The 19097-nt window shown below is 43.6% G+C and overlaps 1 protein-coding gene and 1 long non-coding RNA gene across 4 annotated transcripts in view; one reads left to right on the top strand and one right to left on the bottom strand.

Moving 5' to 3' along the window:
• Nucleotides 1-19097, top strand: part of LOC6506028 (calcium/calmodulin-dependent 3',5'-cyclic nucleotide phosphodiesterase 1) — an 89832-nt gene that overhangs the window by 3908 nt on the left and 66827 nt on the right. The gene's annotated exons all lie outside the window — the stretch shown is intronic.
• Nucleotides 12235-13073, bottom strand: LOC26514636. Its single transcript, XR_001408439.1, has 3 exons — nucleotides 12999-13073; nucleotides 12311-12801; nucleotides 12235-12249 (listed from the first exon to the last, which is right to left on the bottom strand). It is a non-coding gene; the product is annotated as an uncharacterized LOC26514636 (long non-coding RNA).

The raw sequence follows: 19097 nt of genomic DNA on the forward strand, positions 1-19097 counted from the left end.
TTGCTCCTTTCAGGTCCTGTTGCTCCTTCGGCTCCGGTTGTTTCTGCCAATGCCGCGCTGGCAATGTTGTTGCTGGCAACATTGATTTTCTGCTTTGCCACCGAATGCCAGCAGCAGACTATAGCCTCCTGAACCTTAACCCCAACCCACTCCTTTCACACATTATTTTGTTGTGAATGTTGGTTTTCGTTCTTTTTTTAGCCATTCTGGGCTTTTTTTTGTTTGTTGGCTGTTGGTGGCAAGCGAACAAGTGGGTTTTCCCACTAACTCACCCACCCGTCCACCGCCCTGGTGACTACAAATTCTGTTGAGGTTTGCGGGCATATTTTGGCAAAAATGTTTCAGCATCAGGCCAAACCAAAAGCATTTTGGGTATATACGGCTCCTGCCAACATATTCTCTCTGATCCTATAGCTCTGCAATGCCCAGACGAATGCGATATTTGTGGAAGAAATTTTAATAATTAATCACAGAGTGGCCATCATGAATATTTGTTAAATATTCAATAGCTATGTTTGGGCGCCTAGAAACCTTATTAAATTAATCCTATAAAGACTGAAAGTCTTTGAATATTCTACTAAGATTTTATGTAAACTGTAAAAAATAAAAATATTTAATAAAAAACTAGAAGACTATGTCCTGTGACACTCCACTCCGGTAGCCCATCAATCCCCATTGATTAGTTTCCCTATAGAGAAACTGACTCAACGTCAGACATCCTGTTGGCATCCTTTACTTCCTGTCCCCGTCGCACCGGCTGCCGTTGTCACTTTCAACACTGTGCCAGCGCCTTTTGCAATTTGTTTCGAATTTGGCATTAATTTTTCACACGAAACGAGGGAAATTGAAATGTTGCCATAACGGATGGTCGTTGCGAAAAGATGGCGATGGCGATGGGGATGGGGCTGGGAAGGACCTGATGAGAGCCCAATGTGACTATGTAGTTAAGGATAGGATTCATATTACAGGCTCTCTACCTTCAGACATGGTTTTAGAATTCAATTAAAAGTTTATTAGTCAAGGCAGAGCCAAGACCAAGTTAACTCTGTGGCTAAAACTGTGTTAATCGAATGAAACTACTTAGGCGAAAACTTTTCGGGCTTAACATTTTCTGAAGGCTTCGGCGTCTGCTGCGATAGCTCATAAAACGCTCCCGACCAGACAGGATAAATACTTTGAAAGTATCCCAAGAATAAATAACCATTACCATCAGCCAACTACTGTTTGTTTTCCACTCACGCTCCGCTTCATCCACCCGTTTAGCTCCCGTTTTCTACCAATTTTCCATCATTTTCCCTATTTCACCGCTTTTCTCATCTTTAATGGCGTTGGCATTCAATTTAATTGCCATCGTTTCCGCAGCTGATTGCTCTCAATTTCCAGCCGGCGACTAGGCCAAGTTACCTACAAGCTGGGCCCAGCCCAGCCAGTCTCAGAGTTTTGGTTTGGTTTCGGCCTGGTCCGCAGCGGCCAGGTGTTTGGCAAGTCATTTGGCAACTTCAATCAACGGAAATTGAAACGCAAACGTCGAGCATCCATTTCCATCCCCATGCCCATCCCACCCCACCCCACAACAGGTGAAACGTGCGAATGATGAAAGCGAAAGCGAAAGCTCAGTCTCAACTCGCTGGACTCCCCTTACGCCAATATATAGTGTACTCTACAATATTGTACAATCCCATACACAAATTCTCTATGGCCATATCTATTCCGACTGTTATTGTTTGCCCAATCTATCGCTGGCTTCATATTTATTTTATGGCCAGAATTTCGAATGAAAGCCGAACTCACCAACCGAATTGCCATTGAGGATAACGAACTTTTTGTTTATTTTTTTGTGGAAGAGAACCAGAAACGCAAAAATTTAATTTAAAAAACAAGCAGCTCGATTGGCGTGCCAACCGAGAGTGGCAAAAAAAATAAAGAAGAGAAAGACTGAAACGCGAATGAATAAAGTAAAATTGTTTACATTTCATGGGCCATAGCCAGAGTGAGAGGCAGAGCCAGAAGCCTCCCGTTGCCTCATTGCGGGTGACAACATTTCACTAAAAAAAAACAGCAAAAAACAGGAACGGAAACACTATTTTAAATAACAGGGATTGTCTACGGTTCGGGGGTAAGCCTTTGAAAAGGCCAAAAAAAGGGCGTAGGCTTGTTTTAATTTGTTCGAGTTAATCAAGGGAAAAAACGGTCTGAATAAAACAAAGGCCTGTGCTTTATTTAAAGGAATTTGAGTTCCAAAGCGTAGTATCCGTTTGATAAATGAATTCCCAGGGCCACTGCTTATGTGTCCATAAAAAAAGAAACATCCTTTCAATTTTTTTCCAATTCATTTACATCTCAAATGCTCAACCATATATAACCCAACGTCAATGAGTAAGTAAAAAAAATATACCGTGTGTGTATTGGGAGTTCATCTTTCCGTCAGACGGACCGCAACCTAATTGAAATTGTAGTCGCATCATCAATCATAGCCATACATCGCATATAACGTATACGCAGCGTATGCGCACTCGAGAGCCCTATGCCTGGCATACGGAATTGTTTAGGAATGGACTATCGATACATAGTTTATAAGTTATCCCATATTGTCATCTTCATATTTTCTATACCTACTAGCTTTAGAATCCACAACATGTATGCACACACACACCTATCGTTAAGTTCCACAAATGTAAATTTTCTTAGTACCAATTAGACAGCGAAACTGACAAGAACATATTACTCTACAGTCCACTGCTCATTCGTCTTGCCGGTTGGGGATCATTGTTTGGTCCTTCGAGCCGGATTTGTTTTGTAGTTTTCTGTGCATTGGTTCTCATTTGTAATTGTTTCTCGGCATGGAGCAATTAAAAGCATTGACAAAAGGGCGCGCCAGACTCAAGGCCAATATCACACGGAGCTTGGCTTGGGCTGAGGACGCGCAACATTCGAACGCCACACGGGCAGAGGTGTCTTCGCGGCTGGAGCATCTCAACACAACATGGAAAGACTTCAATAGATTTGGTGATGAAATAGCTATGCTCGACGAAGTAGATGGCTATGTGGATCCGGAGCATGACAACATATTCTACGAGGAAAAATATCTAAGGGCGCATGCATTACTTTCGGCGATGGTAGGTACAAGACCTAGTCCATCAATTGGGAACAGTGAAAACGGCAGCGGCGTGCTGCAAAACAACGACGCAATAATAAGTTTGCTACAACAACAACAACAACTCTTCGAGCAGTTGGCGGCAAATCGAGCCACTGCAAACATGTCGAGACCTGAAGGAGGAGACGCCTACGCGGCGAATTCAGGTAGTGCTCAAATGGTAGGGGCATCAGCTCAAAGCGAATTGCCTAAAATTCAAATTAAACGGTTCGCTGGCAATTATTCAGAGTGGCCAGCTTTCAAAGACATATATGAGAGCACAATTCACAACAAGGCGAATTTGACAAATACGCACAAATTTCATCATTTGAAATCTCTTCTGATCGACGAAGCTGCAAATCTGGTACGACATTTGGCTATTACGGATTCAGCTTACAACACTGCGTGGGAGCGACTTAATGAAAGATATAATCGTCCGCGGCATATCGTGAATTCACTATTGGAGCAGTTTATGAAGCTGCCAACAACAACAAGGTCGGATACAGCAACATTACGGAAGGTGTCAGACGGCGCCAATGAAATAGTGCGTGGTTTGGATGCCATAGAGGAAACAGGACGAGACTGTTGGATCATCTACTTGACGCTGGAGAAGCTGGATGCAGATACTCGACGCAGGTGGATCGAGCGCAGTGTGGAGACAGACTCACCCACACTGGAGGAATTCTTCAAATTTTTGGATGCACGTTGCGAGGAACTAGAGCTCAGCAAGCGTGAAACAATCGGAGGCAAGACTACAGCCTCAATCGGTGACAAGGGAAGGAAGGTCACACATTCGCTGGTTGTACTTGAAGGAAACAAGTGCAGCAAATGTCATTCTACAGAGCATCGTCTGTATGGATGCCAACAATTCTTGGATATGTCAGCAGGACAGAGGTTTTCGTTTGCCAAGGAAAACGCTCTATGTTACAATTGTCTGAATCCTGGTCATGGGGTCAGAAAATGCAAATCTACGTTCAAGTGCAGACAATGTAAAGGTCAGCATCACTCACTGTTGCACCTGCAACGCACGCAACAGGCTATTGGAACAATCTCTCAAACTGGTGAGGATCAGGAGGATCCTAGCGCACACATCTCAACGGTGACTACGAGTCACATCGCACAAGCAGAAGGTTCTGCAGCAATGGTATGTGCACAAGGCACTGCAAATTCACAACAATCAACTGGATGGAACAGGAGCACCTTGCCGACGGCCATGGTCAACGTTCGCAACGCAAAGGGAGATTTGGTTGCATGCCGACTCCTATTGGACACGGGTTCAGAACTGTCGTACATATCTGAGCGCTGTATACAAACACTTGGTTTGGCTCGTACGCCATCACGCATACTGGTTACGGGAATTTCATCAACCAAAGCAGACACTACAAGGGGATGCAGCACTATAAGCATCCAATCCCGCATTTCGCAAGATCAGCTGGTAGTCCAGGCTCACGTGCTTGGAAAGATTACGTCATCATTGGAAAGGCAGACCATCGACGCGTCTGTACTTCGAGTTTTCAACGATCTGCAATTGGCAGATTCGCAATTTAGCACGAATGCCCCAATTGACATTCTTTTGGGCAGCGAACACGTTTGGAGTGTTATAACTGGAAGAAAAATCTACGACGACAAAGGAAAGCTCATTGCTATATCATCAATTTTCGGATGGGTAATTACATCACTGCTTTCATCACGCGCATGCAGCGCTACGGCACTCACAACGACAATAGACATCGATGCTTATCTCAGAAGGTTCTGGGAGCTGGAGAGCATACAACGAAAGGCAGAAGTTCAACCTGAAGACGAGGAGGTGGAGAAACACTTTCTTGCAACACACACTCGAGACGAACAAGGCAAGTACATAGTGGAACTTCCGTTTAAAGTATCCGAAACACAATTCGCAGATACACTTCAAGGAGCGCTGCAGAGGTTCAAATCAGTTGAACGACGTTTAGCACAGAATCAACAATTACGTAACGACTACGTAAGGTTCATGAGGGAATACCAGGAGCTAGGACATATGCGAGAAATCTCACCGACCGAAATTCCCAAGGGTAGGAATTTCTACTTGCCACATCATCCCGTATTGGGTCGGAAACTTCGAGTGGTTTTCGACGGATCATATCAAGACGCCAAAGGCATGGCGTTAAACGACACGCTCTCGATCGGACCGAGTATTCAGCGAGACCTAGTTGCTGTGTGCTTGCGATTCCGTATGTACAAATACGTCTTTTCAGCGGACATAGTCAAGATGTTCCGTCAAATATGGGTGAGCGAAAAACATAGAGACTACCAAAGAATCGTATGGAGAGAGGATCCCTCAGATCCTATCAAGCACTTCCAACTATGCACGGTGACGTATGGAACATCATGCGCACCATTTCTAGCAGTCAGAGTGCTAGAGCAACTAGCTGCTGACCATAAGCACGAGTTTCCGAACGCAGCAAAAATCGTGTTGGAGGACTTCTATGTCGACGACGTTCTCACTGGAGCAAATAGTGAGGATGAGCTGCTACGCAACAGGGACGAACTGGTCCAACTGATGTCCTGTGCTAACCTAGAGCTCGGGAAATGGGTATCGAATACCAAACGCATCAAATCGGAGGATAACACGGATTCCTCACAATCACCAGTCAAAGTGCTAGGGCTGCATTGGCACCCTGGAGAGGACACATTGTCGTACAATGTAAACCTATCGAAAGACCCTCGCTGCACCAAGAGGCAAGTGTTGTCGGATGTCTCACGTATATCCGACCCTCTCGGTCTATTAGCACCAATCGTAGTTCAATTCAAAATACTATTTCAAAAACTCTGGCTGTTGAATTTGAATTGGGACGACGAACTACCGAGCAAACTAGCAAACAACTGGCTCAAATGGCGAGCTGATCTGGACAACCTTCACAAGCTCCAGATACCGCGCTTAGTTAAAAGCGACAAACAGACAATCGAATTGCACGGATTTTCAGATGCATCCACCAAGGCGTACTCAGCGGTGGTATACAGCCGAGTGGTTAACGACGATGGAACCATTTCGGTCGCCATACTTGCTGCAAAAACCAGAGTGGCACCTTTGAAGCAGCAGTCTTTGCCGCGCCTGGAACTATGTGGCGCACTTCTATTGAGTCAACTTCTGCAATCCATAAAAGCTGGACTAATGAACAACGACGTAACGATCTACGCATGGAGTGATTCGACGATAGTCCTGTCATGGTTATCGTATTTACCAGCCCAACTCAAGACGTTTGTTGGGAACCGCACTTCAGAAATCCTCGAAACCATCCCGAAGCATGCATGGCGGCATGTAGACTCAAAATCGAACCCAGCGGATTGCGCATCCCGTGGCTTGGGAGTATCCGAGCTCATTGACTTCCAATTATGGTGGAAGGGTCCTTCATGGCTGAGGGACAAGAAACAATTCTTGGAAAGGTTGAACAATACTCATAACTGTACTTCTCTTTCAGACAAACGCATACAAGACGAAGTCAAAACTACCTGCCTAGCTGCGCAGACGAATGTCACGACGGACAACCCATGGGATAAGCTTCTCAATCGCAACTCATCTTGGCTGAAGCTTATACACACACTTGCTTACGTTTTGCGCTTCATTCATCGCATGAAGCACCCATCTTCGAAACAAACATCGAACTCTCTAACGTTCGATGAGATCAAGGCAGCAAGGATTCGGTGGCTGCAACACGCTCAAGCTGGTTTCCAACAGGAGTTCCAGTTGCTACGCGCAAACAAGGCTCTAGGGAACCAATCTCAATTGGTCAAGCTCTCACCAATCATCGACAAGGACAACCTGCTAAGAGTGGGTGGACGAATCCAACATTCACAGTTGTCAGCAGAGGCGAAGCATCCTATTTTGCTTCCAAAGAATCATCGGATCACATATTTGATCATTGAGCATGAGCATCGTTTTAATTTGCATCCTGGAGTCTCATCTCTCTTCGTCATTGTTCGACAAAGGTATTGGATTTTCGGCGCACGAAATTTAATACGCAAAATCACACACAACTGCCTGGCTTGCTTTCGGCAAAGGTACAACACAATGCATCAACGTATGGCAGATTTACCGAGCGTACGTATCACGCAAGCACTTCCGTTCGTAAACACCGGATGTGACTACGCAGGACCCATTCTTCTAAAGGACGCAAAGGTGCGTAAACCACGCATCAGCAAGGGCTACATATGCCTATTCGTTTGTATGGTCACTTCGGCGATCCATCTTGAACTCGCCACGGACCTATCCACGGAAACATTTCTGGCGGCGTTGCGACGATTTTTCTCGATACGAGGCAAATGCAACCGCATGTACAGCGACAATGGTACAAATTTCATCGGAGCGAAGCGATCCCTCGATGAAATGCAGCAACTCTTAAGTTCATCTCAACACAAGGATCAAATCGTGAACACCCTTGCAGACGAAGGGATTCAATGGACATTCATCCCACCACGTGCTCCGCATTGGGGAGGAAAATGGGAATCTGCAGTTCGATGCGTAAAACTGCATCGTCGACGAGTCATTGGAAACACCACCCTGACATACGAACAAATGCGCACCTTGCTTGCGCAAATTAGTGCTGTCGTCAACTCACGACCCCTATGCTACACATCAGATACAGATGACAGCTATCTATCACCAGCCCATTTTCTTATCGGAAGACCATTCACAACAATACCGGAGGCGGATCTTGGCCACATTCCTGTGGGCCGACTGGGATACTGGCAGAGTATCCAATCTATGTACCAGGGCTTCTGGAAGCAATGGCACCAGGAGTATTTGACAAGTCTACAGCAGCGTCCTAAGTGGACCACAACAACCCCTAACATTTCGATCGGTAGCGTTGTGCTCGTCAAGGAGTCCAACACACCACCAGCATCATGGCAACTAGCGAAGGTGATCGACACGTTCCAAGGAAAGGACAATATGGTTCGCGCAGTCAAGATCAAGACGGCAGCAGGAGAATTGACCCGGCCAATAACGAAAATTGCGAAACTACTCAGTTCAGAAACCGTGTTTCAGGGTGGCCCGGGATGTTTAGGAATGGACTATCGATACATAGTTTATAAGTTATCCCATATTGTCATCTTCATATTTTCTATACCTACTAGCTTTAGAATCCACAACATGTATGCACACACACACCTATCGTTAAGTTCCACAAATGTAAATTTTCTTAGTACCAATTAGACAGCGAAACTGACAAGAACATATTACTCTACAGTCCACTGCTCATTCGTCTTGCCGGTTGGGGATCAGGAATATTCTTATCAATTTACCAAAACACTCTACACCACCTTTCCACGTTGCTCGGCTCGATATAAATTATTATGGCAATCATCGGTGACTTTTATTCAGCATCAGGACCAGGACCAGCATCAGGACCTGCACACCAGCCAGCTGGGAAGAAAAAAAACCCTAAGAAAGGCAGAAAAAAAATATGCGCAAAGAACTGAAAAACAATAACACAGCAGGTGATATTTTTTATGGCCAGTACTCCCTGTTTCCCAGCCACTGCCTCAAAGTTGAATTCTTTCGCCTTTTTTGGGGTATTTTTATGGCTTTCTCTTGTGGCGCCTCGAACCTGAATGAAACGTGCCAAGAAGTGGCGGTCGTTGTTATTATTTTCCTTTCTGCTGTTCTGGTCGGGCATTCATTAAGCATCCGCTTCCTTTTCGGCCGCCCTTAACAGTGGAGGCCCCGTGGCCTGTGTGGAAATTTAATTTAAAGTACACTCTCCTGCGCAAATGCAATGCGAGCGAAATCTCACAGCTGCAGCGAAACTTTTCACAATGGAGGCGTGACCTCCTCGGCACTTAGCGAAAGTGCTTATTGAATTTACCACCTGAACCTGAACCTGGAGCAGGAACCACGGTCCTGGCATAACCCCAACCTTCACCCACACTAAGCAGTTACCAGATACATTGTAAGTACTACTAACTATATATATCGAGAGGGTGCCCAGGGTGGCAGGTTATCCCCTTGCTTATCAGGTGGCTCTGCCGGGGAGCTCGCACTTTGCATAATTTGTAGCCCTAAGGCAACTTTTGACTGCTCCATCTCGTCCTGAATCGTCCTTATCGGAAGAGTTTAGATTATAATGCTCATAGTCAGTTTTCCTTTTACCAGTTGCCTGCAATTTATCTGAAATCCTAAGCGACAAAGAAAAAACTTTCTCCGTTGGAACTCTTCACTGAATGTATATATAAAGAGATTTCTTTTTCAATTTTTAGTTAACCAACTTGTTGGTGGCCTAAACTACAGAAAGGGGGACCAGATCCTGGGGCCATGGGCTGGGCTGGATGGGTCGGCTGGTCGGGCTGGGTGTGTCGCCCTATGGAGAACGTCATTGCCGTCGCACACGCTAGGGAATTGTGTTTTAGGGGCGTGCCAGCCAAGTTAGTGCGCTTGGGCTTTAGTTTGTTTATTGCCCAGCCCGCAGTTCTGTGCTACTTTTTGTTGTTCTTCTCTTCGGGGCTTGATAAAAATCTACTAAACTTGCCGCCACCGCCACCGCCGCGGCCGCGTAATTGAAAGGCCGATTGGATGGAGATGCAGAGGAACTTTCAGTGGGTTTTGTTTTTTTGAAAATGGTGGGAATGTCTGCAAATATGCTGATTAAAGGAGTGTGTATTTGTAGTTTATTCAGGGATTTCTTTAATAAAGCATTGCGGCTTAAATGTGGTTAATATTTGGTTGCTACATTAAATCACTTATTCTTAAGCCTCTTTAAAGTCCAACAACAAGTATCTGCAACAAAATGAAATTCTCAAGTTGATTTATGTGACTTTACGACCAAAGCAATTTCACGCTTCTCCACCAACTAAAGAATTAATTAAGGAATGCAAGTAAGAAGCATAAAATCCATAAAAATCTAAACAACATGTCCGGACACACCCTCGTTTAATATCTCTCGCCCATCCCCCGCCTCGAAATCAATCTTCATTTCGTTGTCACACGCTGCGTATACGTAACTTTTTTGTTATTTTCGCTGCTTTTTTTTATGGAACACAAATCAAATTTATGCGCTGGTCAACGATTTTGATGGCCCTCAGAACCCCCAGCTCCATGAAAGTGCTCCCTGCTACGTGGTCGGAAAACTGATTTCGCAGAAGGGCAACTGAGGCTGCAACTGGTGCTGCTGTTGCTGTTATTATTATTACTATTTGTACGATATTTGTATAGATGGGTATTTGGCGAAAAAAAACGATACGAAAACCTATTGATTTATATACATATGACCTCTGTGATGTTTCCTATTCCCATTTCCGATGGCTGGGTCCAGGATGCACACTCACTCACACATGAAGACGAGTTGTTGTTTCGGGAAAATTGAAATTGAATTGCGAACTTTAAAAAAGTTTATGGCCAAAACGAGTGTGGCGCACAGCGCACTTAGCCGGGTCGAAAGGGGCGGTAACAGAGTGGCTTAGAGGGATTTCTCGACGGTAGCCAGCTTGTATGCTTCTTTTCACGTTTTCGCCTCAGGACTTCCGACTCGCAGGACTCTCTGTGGCATTGGCCGAGGCTCTAACCATCCATATATATACAAGTGTATACCATCTAGATTTGTTGGTGTTTCCTCTGTAATCAGACATACTACACAACTAAGCAAACAAATAAACAAACATACCAAAATTCATTTTTATTGTTCACTGCACTCAATTACTTATTTATTTATTTTTCTCTCTGACTCTGTGTCCTTGCCCCTCGACCGAACTGGTCGAATGTTCGGGCTATGATTTTGATTTGATTTGTTTCCAAACTCATTTAGCTCAAAAAAGAACGAACGATGGGTTAAGGGTTATCCTGCGGTTCAGTCCTTGCCATCCAGTTGAGCTCCTTTAATGATATGTAGGTTATTAGGCGGACAGGCTCTGACCAATGAAGCGATTAGGGAAAAACTTGCTATCAAAAGGATTCAGTATTTGCGTTTCAATAGATGCTGGTTACAGGGTTGTCCATTTATTTATACACATAGAATAAATACGAATAATAGGAGCACACCATTACCGTGTGTCTTTTTCGTCATACTCTGCGTATACTTGATATTTTTGAAAACAAGAACTTCACACAGTAGGGACACCCTGTTTTGCAAACCAGAAGCTTGGGCAGTAAATCATGCATGAAGAGAAACGCACTCACTCATTGGTTTTTGCCTCGTCCAGCCTACTGAGTACATATGTCGACCAAAGGCTCGCAAAGGACCCAAACCCCAGGAAGTCGGAGGAAGGATATTTACCCTCGCCTGCCCACACCCCTTTACTTCTTTATCCGCTCCGTGTCTCTGCCATTGATTTCTGTGCTCCGGCAAGTGCATGGCAATGTTGTTTGCTTTTTAAGCAGGCAGCTAACCAATGCCAGGACTTGGTCAGGAATCGCCTCAACGATTCCATGATTACATCTGGGCCTTGGACTCGGTCCTTACAGGAGCTGTCCATACACAAACGCAGGCACACAGAAAGACTGCGGAACAAGGACTCACATTCACAGGCACAGCCGGCGATGATTCGTTCGAATAAATAATCACAAGGATTCGCTCAACTCTCGCTTCGATTCAATAATTTAATGCAGAATGCCAACCGTATCAATTTTCATTTGAAATTAATTCAAACTGACGCATATGTATGCATATATATAATATTTTGTGATTAATTTACTCCATGGCTGTTGTGTCGAAAATGCACTTAACATAACCATAAAAAAGTCAACGCATTTCATATGCACAAAATATGTGAAGAGCCAGTATGAAAATGAAAACTTTTTGCTGCCTCGTTAATATTTAATTTTTATTTTATAACAAGAAACGCCGGATGAAATTTATATCCTTTAGTGTGTGTGTGGGTGAGTGGATGTGTAGTGGCAGTGGGGCACTTGAGGCAAACTAATTAGGAGTAAAAATAAAGGACTCTCGAGCTTGTTACAGTTGCTGTTGAATGTTTACTTGCTGCCGGCACCAGTGGCTGTTGCCGGTTTTTGCAGAGAAACAAATTCATTTAGCACAAAAAAATATATATACAAGTGGCTAAATAAAAGAGCAAAGGCTTTTCAGAGGTTTGTGGTTTTTAGAGCTATTTAATTTCTTAAGCAAATAATTTTACCCGTTACTTCTAGCCTAAAAATAAAAATAAATATAATTATGACCATGAATGTTTTAAAGAACAGAAATCACATACTCATAATATGAGTATATGAGACTCATATACCCCCTAACAATTCTTTCCGTGCACTTCCGGGTCCCAGCTGGCAACGTGGTCGCTTTAGAATTAACTCAATAAAGCTTAAAGTAGAATCACGTGTATATGTAAGGCATTCCCCAGCGCTGTCAGGTGAATTGCTGCTTCCAAGTACCTGCCAGCTCTTTAACACACTCTTACTGCTCCTGCTCGTGCCCAGGACTTTTAAGTGCATTAATACATAAAGTTGCCAGACTGGTGACTCCTCCAGTAACCCGCCCCCATCCTCGTAAAGTCAAGTGGGACAGGCTGTGATTTAAGAGATGACTGGAGCGGAGATTCTGCATTTCTCACGTACCATCAGCTGGGCACCACCCGTCACATTCCGGACGACTGTGACCCGGACTTTGGACTGGGAACTGAGAGGAGTCAAAATAACACTCTTATTCCATAGCAGCTGGCAGCTTTGCAGGCCAGGGTCCTTAATAAAACTTTTATATTGCATGCCAATTCAGCAAAAGCGAGCCAAAAAGAAAATGAGGAAAAAATACATTAAAATATGGGTTTTATCGAACTGGTAAGGCTCTTCTTTTCGTTAAAGAGGAAGCAGTACAGACTTTATAAGAATAACAATTAAGACCCCTAAAAATATAAAATAAATTATTCCTAAAAAAGCCATTATTCTTACCGCCTTTTATTTGATTTCATTTCACAAGCAATTTTGTGAGTGTCCCTTCGACCAGGACTACTTTTTTTGGCTTTCTTTAAAATCTTTCAATGAAATTAAATCAAATTCTTTGACACAGAAAAGTTTTTTTACTTGAAGGGAAAATCGATTGAAAGTTTCTGTGTGAATGTAAAACGAAAGATATCCTTTTGAATATCAACATCCCGTGTCGGCAATTCAATTTAAGCAATTTTCATACTAGGCTTCCTGATTGAAAGTGCAGCAAAGTGGCAAAGTGTTGGCCAATTGCCTTTAAATATTCCCCTCGGCAAATATTGATTTATGTGCTGTGAGTCCTGTGGAGTCGTGTGTCCTTCCATGAAATCGAAATATGAAATTCGAAATCCAGAACGGAATCCGCTCACCTTTTGCAAACTGACGGCGCTCGATTCCCTTGGCTGGTTATCCTGCAGCGAGACTAGCATTTCTGATTGCAAAGGAGGTTGGGGGGGCAACTGGCAAGCGGATAAAGTCTTCCCAGGATTTTGCCAACCTCCTGCCGCCTTTCCTTTCTTATCCGAAGCACACAAACGAGGCCATACAATTGGCCAGCAATTGTTGCGGCTAAGTCCTGTCATTCAGCCCATTGCTGTTGTTTGTGGCTGTTGGCTGTTGCACATTGGCCATCGAAGAGGTGTCCTGCCACATCCCCACAATTATCCTGTGGCTGCAGCCCAGCAACATTTCCACTGACTTGCGGTGACATTTTCAGCCATCAGTCGAAATAGTCGCCTAATTGGTTTTTCTTTGTGGAGTTGGTCACTTTCAAATCCTGGCCAGTGGTCACCGAAACATAACCTACTTACGGGCCACTCTCGCTCCGTTTCCCACCTTTGACCTCATCGCATGTCTGGCTGCAGTACCTGCACCCCTGCACCTGATTTATGTCCTTGGATAAGCATGCAAATGGCCCGACTTTGGCGCAAATTGCGGCTTTATTTTTTTAATTATTAAACAACGTCGCGGTCTGGCAAGTTGCGGAGTGAGTCAATGAACTTGCTCATTAGCCAAGGCAATCAAAACTTTTCCTTTATTTCGGCCAGCCCAGTATTTTTTTTTTTTTTCGTCCTGTCGTTGGCCAAAACTTTGACGCCGTCAATTACTGTACTTTCGGTAATACTCGGCCTCCAGCTAGATGGCTGCTTTAGTTGTCACTGACTTTTACTCTTTAACTGTCAGTCGTCCAGCAACTTTATTCCCCCTGGGGGCCAGGACATCTCATTAATGGAAGAGCTGGGAAGAGCCTTAAGCCGGTGGAATCCTCCCTGGTATTTGTGTCCTTGACATAATTTACAATTTCAATAACATTGCTGGGTCGGGGATGTGTTTGTCACTTAGTCTGTGGGGGCGTGTGAGCGTGCCAGCATCTAAGCTAGGAAAATGTCGAGCAATTTATTTAAGCATTATCCTTTTGGCACAACTCCTTTGTCGTAAGTCGCAATCATCATTGTCGTCATGATGAGGAGGGCTCCTGTTTAGGAGCTAGGGTGGCAATGGCGCATTTGTCATCATTAAGAATGGTTTGCCGAGCTAAAAATTAGTCTACAGATGCCGGGGCCCGTTATGTTCCACGATACGATTTATGCGTGTGCAATTGTCCTTTTTTCCTCAAGAGTCACGCCTCGGCAATTGTTGTTGCCGCTCATTATGGCTTAAAAAATGTTGAGCACGTCGACGCTTGTTTGCATGGAAATCGTCCGACGTCCCCAGTCGTTTGTCCTCTGTCTTCCGTCTTCCGAGTCCGAGTGTCCGCTGTCCGCAGTCCGTTGTCCTCTAACCTCTGTCCTGTGTACCGAGTCCTCGCTCTCATTCTCGTCCCAGTCTGGACAGCACTTGAAACAGGTCGCTTGGGTCCAACCAGAACCACCACCAGCCACACTGCAGCCACTTGATAGTCAACGCTGACATCTCATTATGGTTGTCCGCCCGTCACCAGTGCGTATGCGTGATGTCCTCTTCCATGCCCTGCTTGCCTGCTTTTTTTTTTTTTTTGGGAGTCCTCATGTGCTGGCAAAATGTCTACAACGCGAATTATTTTTATGTGCCATTGAGGACCAATTTCTAAGGGGCACACAAATATATTTCCCCATATATTTGCTCTGGGAAAATTGAAATCTCTATATATTTTGTGCAGGCCAGGCTTGTGACAGGGGAAAATGAAAATGCGAAAGTGAAAGTGAAAAGGGTTTGTCCTTGAAGAGCTATATTTTTCAAGTTTCTAGCTGACTGCTTGAGAAAATATTTTCGTATTCAAAAGACGATTATTTTCCCAAAAAAAAAGAGAAAGAAAAATCAATAAAATGTGTACATTCAGCATGCACTTCTGGCACAAGTGTAGGATCACCACTTGCTGGAAATGTTTTCTTAAGCCATTTGTTACCTTTTCGTATTTTATTCCAGCAATTGTTTACTTTGATGAGCAAACTTTGCAATCAAGTTTATTGTTGAGCCAATTTCAATATTCATAACTTGCTGGCTTTGCTATGCCAGAGATTAAATTAGAAATATGGAAATGAAAATTGTATTATTTTTAAGTAAAGAGATGCACCAGAAAATATTAATTGGCTTAGTTATAAAAACAAGAAATTCCAATGAAGCTCAAATAGCTATTATTGTTCGAAAAATTGGCTTAAATTAAAGTATGTCAAAGAATAATCTTTTATACCATTTTTTCACCATAAAATATTTTTGAACAAGAATGCCCTTGTTTCTGTTATAATCTTTCAACTTAATTTATTATTACATGTACCTAAAATAAGATACTTACACCCTCATCACCCAGTGGTTTTGAATAGAATTTTCATTCGAAATACCCGGAATTCATGGGACACAGTACCATATCTCTTTCGTTTGACTCCCAATGCAGGGCAAGTCAATCATGGCCCACTTGACCACAGGCACTAAATCACTTTGAATGAGCCCCAAACCCCAAGCCCGAAACCCAGGGCCCCACATCCCATTCTCTTGGCCAGGCCCGAGCTACTTATCAGATGTTTATCTTGGCAGGGAGTACTCAGGGATTGGATTGCTTGGGGAGGCGGAAAGGGCGGTCTGGGAGGACCCCGTTCAAGTATGTCAGTCCTGTACAATCTCTGCTCTGCATGTTGACAGCGACATTTACATAGCGGGCGAGCCCCATGGTTGTGGGCGTGGCAAAATCAATTGCATTGTTGCCTTGCCCCAAAAGGAGGCAAGGCAACGACGGCATCGGCGGTGGCGGAGCCATTGACAGCACATTAACCCGCAGACAGACAAAATACACAAAGACGCATGCATTATTTATTAGCATTTTCCGCTCGAAAGACAAAGCAAAAACGCCCGAACAATGGCGGCAAGGATCTCAAGGATCTGCCGAAAAAGTGCTCAATCAGCAGGTCGAATGAATCGCTGACTGACTTCGTTCGTACGCACGAATTGACACTTGAGATGGATTAGCATGACGCCTCAATGGGCCTTGTCCCGAATTCCGAATCCCGACTTCTGCGTCCTGCGTTCTGGGTCCTGTCTTCTCTGAATCCCTGCAACCGAAGCACACAAAGAAAATGCGAACGAATGTGGATGTGGAAGTGGCGAAGCCCAAGGCGGAGAGACAATAAATCAAAGCGATTGGAAATTTACAAGCCGGGTATGGGGCAAAAATTTTAATTCCCTTTAACGCATACATCCAGAATATTTATGGAAAAGATAAACTTAAGCCAAGGATTTATTCGCCACATAAGTAATAGGTTTCCAAAAAAATAATTTATTAAGATATAAAATTATTTATTATAGTTAAGGTTTGGGTTTATTTCATTTTAAGACCCTCATTTTATAACCTTTTGGAGGCATTTTAAATAAATTTATTTCCCTGTTACTCTTAATACAAAATATTTATTTTTAATATTAACTGAATTTATTTCAATAATTCCATTTGAAACTATTCTCCTCACAACCCATATCTCACTTCGTCTAGATGGTATTTATTTCATTTGTATTCAAATACTTAAAACGTTTAATTTTTAATAAAGCACCCAATGAGGCTTTTCCACCACTATACACAATCCATTCCCGAGAGCTATTGTTATCCTTGAATGCCGACGAGGCGTTCAGTGGAAAACAAGTAACAATTACATGGAAACTCTGCAATAATTCCTATGTCTGCGGTGCCAGTGGGGACTTAAAACTGGAACAGCTGCTCCGAGTCGACTTTGACTCATTTAGTCCGGAGTTGTGGCTCTGAAAACTAACCACTTTTGTTGTCATTTTCAAGTCCTGGTCCCCCCCATGAGCAACCAGCCCCGCACTGCCTTTGCCAGCTGGCATTGCCGTCATGCTATTTCCCGTTTCCGGCAGTTCCGCTTGTGCCTTCTGATATCGCAGCCACGGCAGCAACAACAATTACGCAGCATTTTCCCCATTATTCTGTAAATTATGAATTAGCTGTGAGAAGGATCCTTTCGACGCTGTCGCATCCGCATCCGTATCCGCATTTGTACCCGCAACCTCGTCCGCAGGCCCTTTCTTTCAAACTTTCACTCAATTCAGGCCAGTCAATGCCAAATCCTAAGTGGGTTTTCCGCCAGCTCCTGTATAATTCATTTAACAAAAATCCCTGTCAACGTTGATTTAAAATTAACGAAAATCTTAAGCATAAGTGTAAGATACACAGAGAGAAAAAATGTGAAACACAAGTTACATAGATACTTTTAGTTTAATATTTTATTTAAATTTTTATTTGAAAACTCTTTATTTTAGTTCCAAAAATTTCTGTCTGTCTCCACCTGATATATTTCATGGAGCGCCTCCAGTCCTGTCTACTCTTCTGGCTCGTCCTTCATTCTGAATCCTGTGCGTTGGCATGCCACTCGGGCCTATGTTAAATGCTTTGTCGTACATCAAAATTATGTCGGCATTTATTAATGAACTGTAAATGTGATTGATGCGAGTTCTGTTGTCCTTACGCATACTCCCGGCCCTTCACATCACTTGTAGGTACACATCTGCATTTGTGCGCCACTCGACATTAATGTACAGGACGCTTTAAATTATATTGCATGCAATTTATTTAATTCAGCATGAAGCGAAACGAAATGAATCCAAATAGAGAACAGAACGAGTGCCTGGCCTCTGCCTATTTGTCTGTCGGAGGCAGGACTCGCACATTTTTGCATTTCTCTTCATAAGCCTGTGAGTGGGGTGGCACTCGAAATGAGTGGGTGTCTGCAAGGAACAGGTACAAAGTTAGGAATGATAAGCCCTGCATCGAAGTTACAAAGTCGCTTTTAATGAATGTCATACAAATTATGAAGTTATTTTTAGTAAAGTACTTACCTACCAAGCCCTACCCGGCCTTTCATCGCCAAAGTGATAACCATTTATCATGTGCCATGTCCTGGCAATTATTTTGCGCTTAGCCAGTCATGGCATTCGCTCTTTTGAATTAATATTTGTATAATTTTTAATTTACACCGACACATGGCTCATTTATCTCCTTTTTTCAGGCTTAAATTTAAAGAAAGATACCCTTGTTGAAAAGGATATTACCCACTGGGTATTGGTGCGGCCATCACTTCCTTTCCATTACTACCTCCGCTTACATTTTCCATTTCTTTTATTCTGTGCCTGCTCTTCTGGTCTTGATTTGAATTCCTCTGGCAGTTGCAAGGAAAGAATAAATAAAAAACTCTGTACTGCTTCTACAAAATGACAGAATCAAAATGCAACGCAACACGAGTCGTCAGTGCTGTTGCAACAACTGTTGCAATACGCCATTGAAATCAACAGTGCCACTGCCACTGACAATACCTCAGACAATGCAGCTCATTTGGCTTAAAGACTCCGTCCTCCAAACCCCGGGAAAATCGCATTTTCCTGGCTCGCTTTCCATTGTAATCACACGTACTCAATTGGGCAACTCATTAGAACCCGATCTGCAGAGCTTAGACAATAGGATACCCTAAGCTAGATGGTAGAAACCAAAACAAAGATTAAAAGGCGTCTAGTGCCCTGGCCAAAAACTTTAATTAACCTGTGCCAGAAAATCTCTTTAAGGGTAACAGAAAGGGAGGCGATTTGGCCGGA

The sequence above is a fragment of the Drosophila ananassae genome, chromosome 3R (assembly GCF_017639315.1).
Source record: "Drosophila ananassae strain 14024-0371.13 chromosome 3R, ASM1763931v2, whole genome shotgun sequence".
NCBI lineage: Eukaryota > Metazoa > Arthropoda > Insecta > Diptera > Drosophilidae > Drosophila > Drosophila ananassae.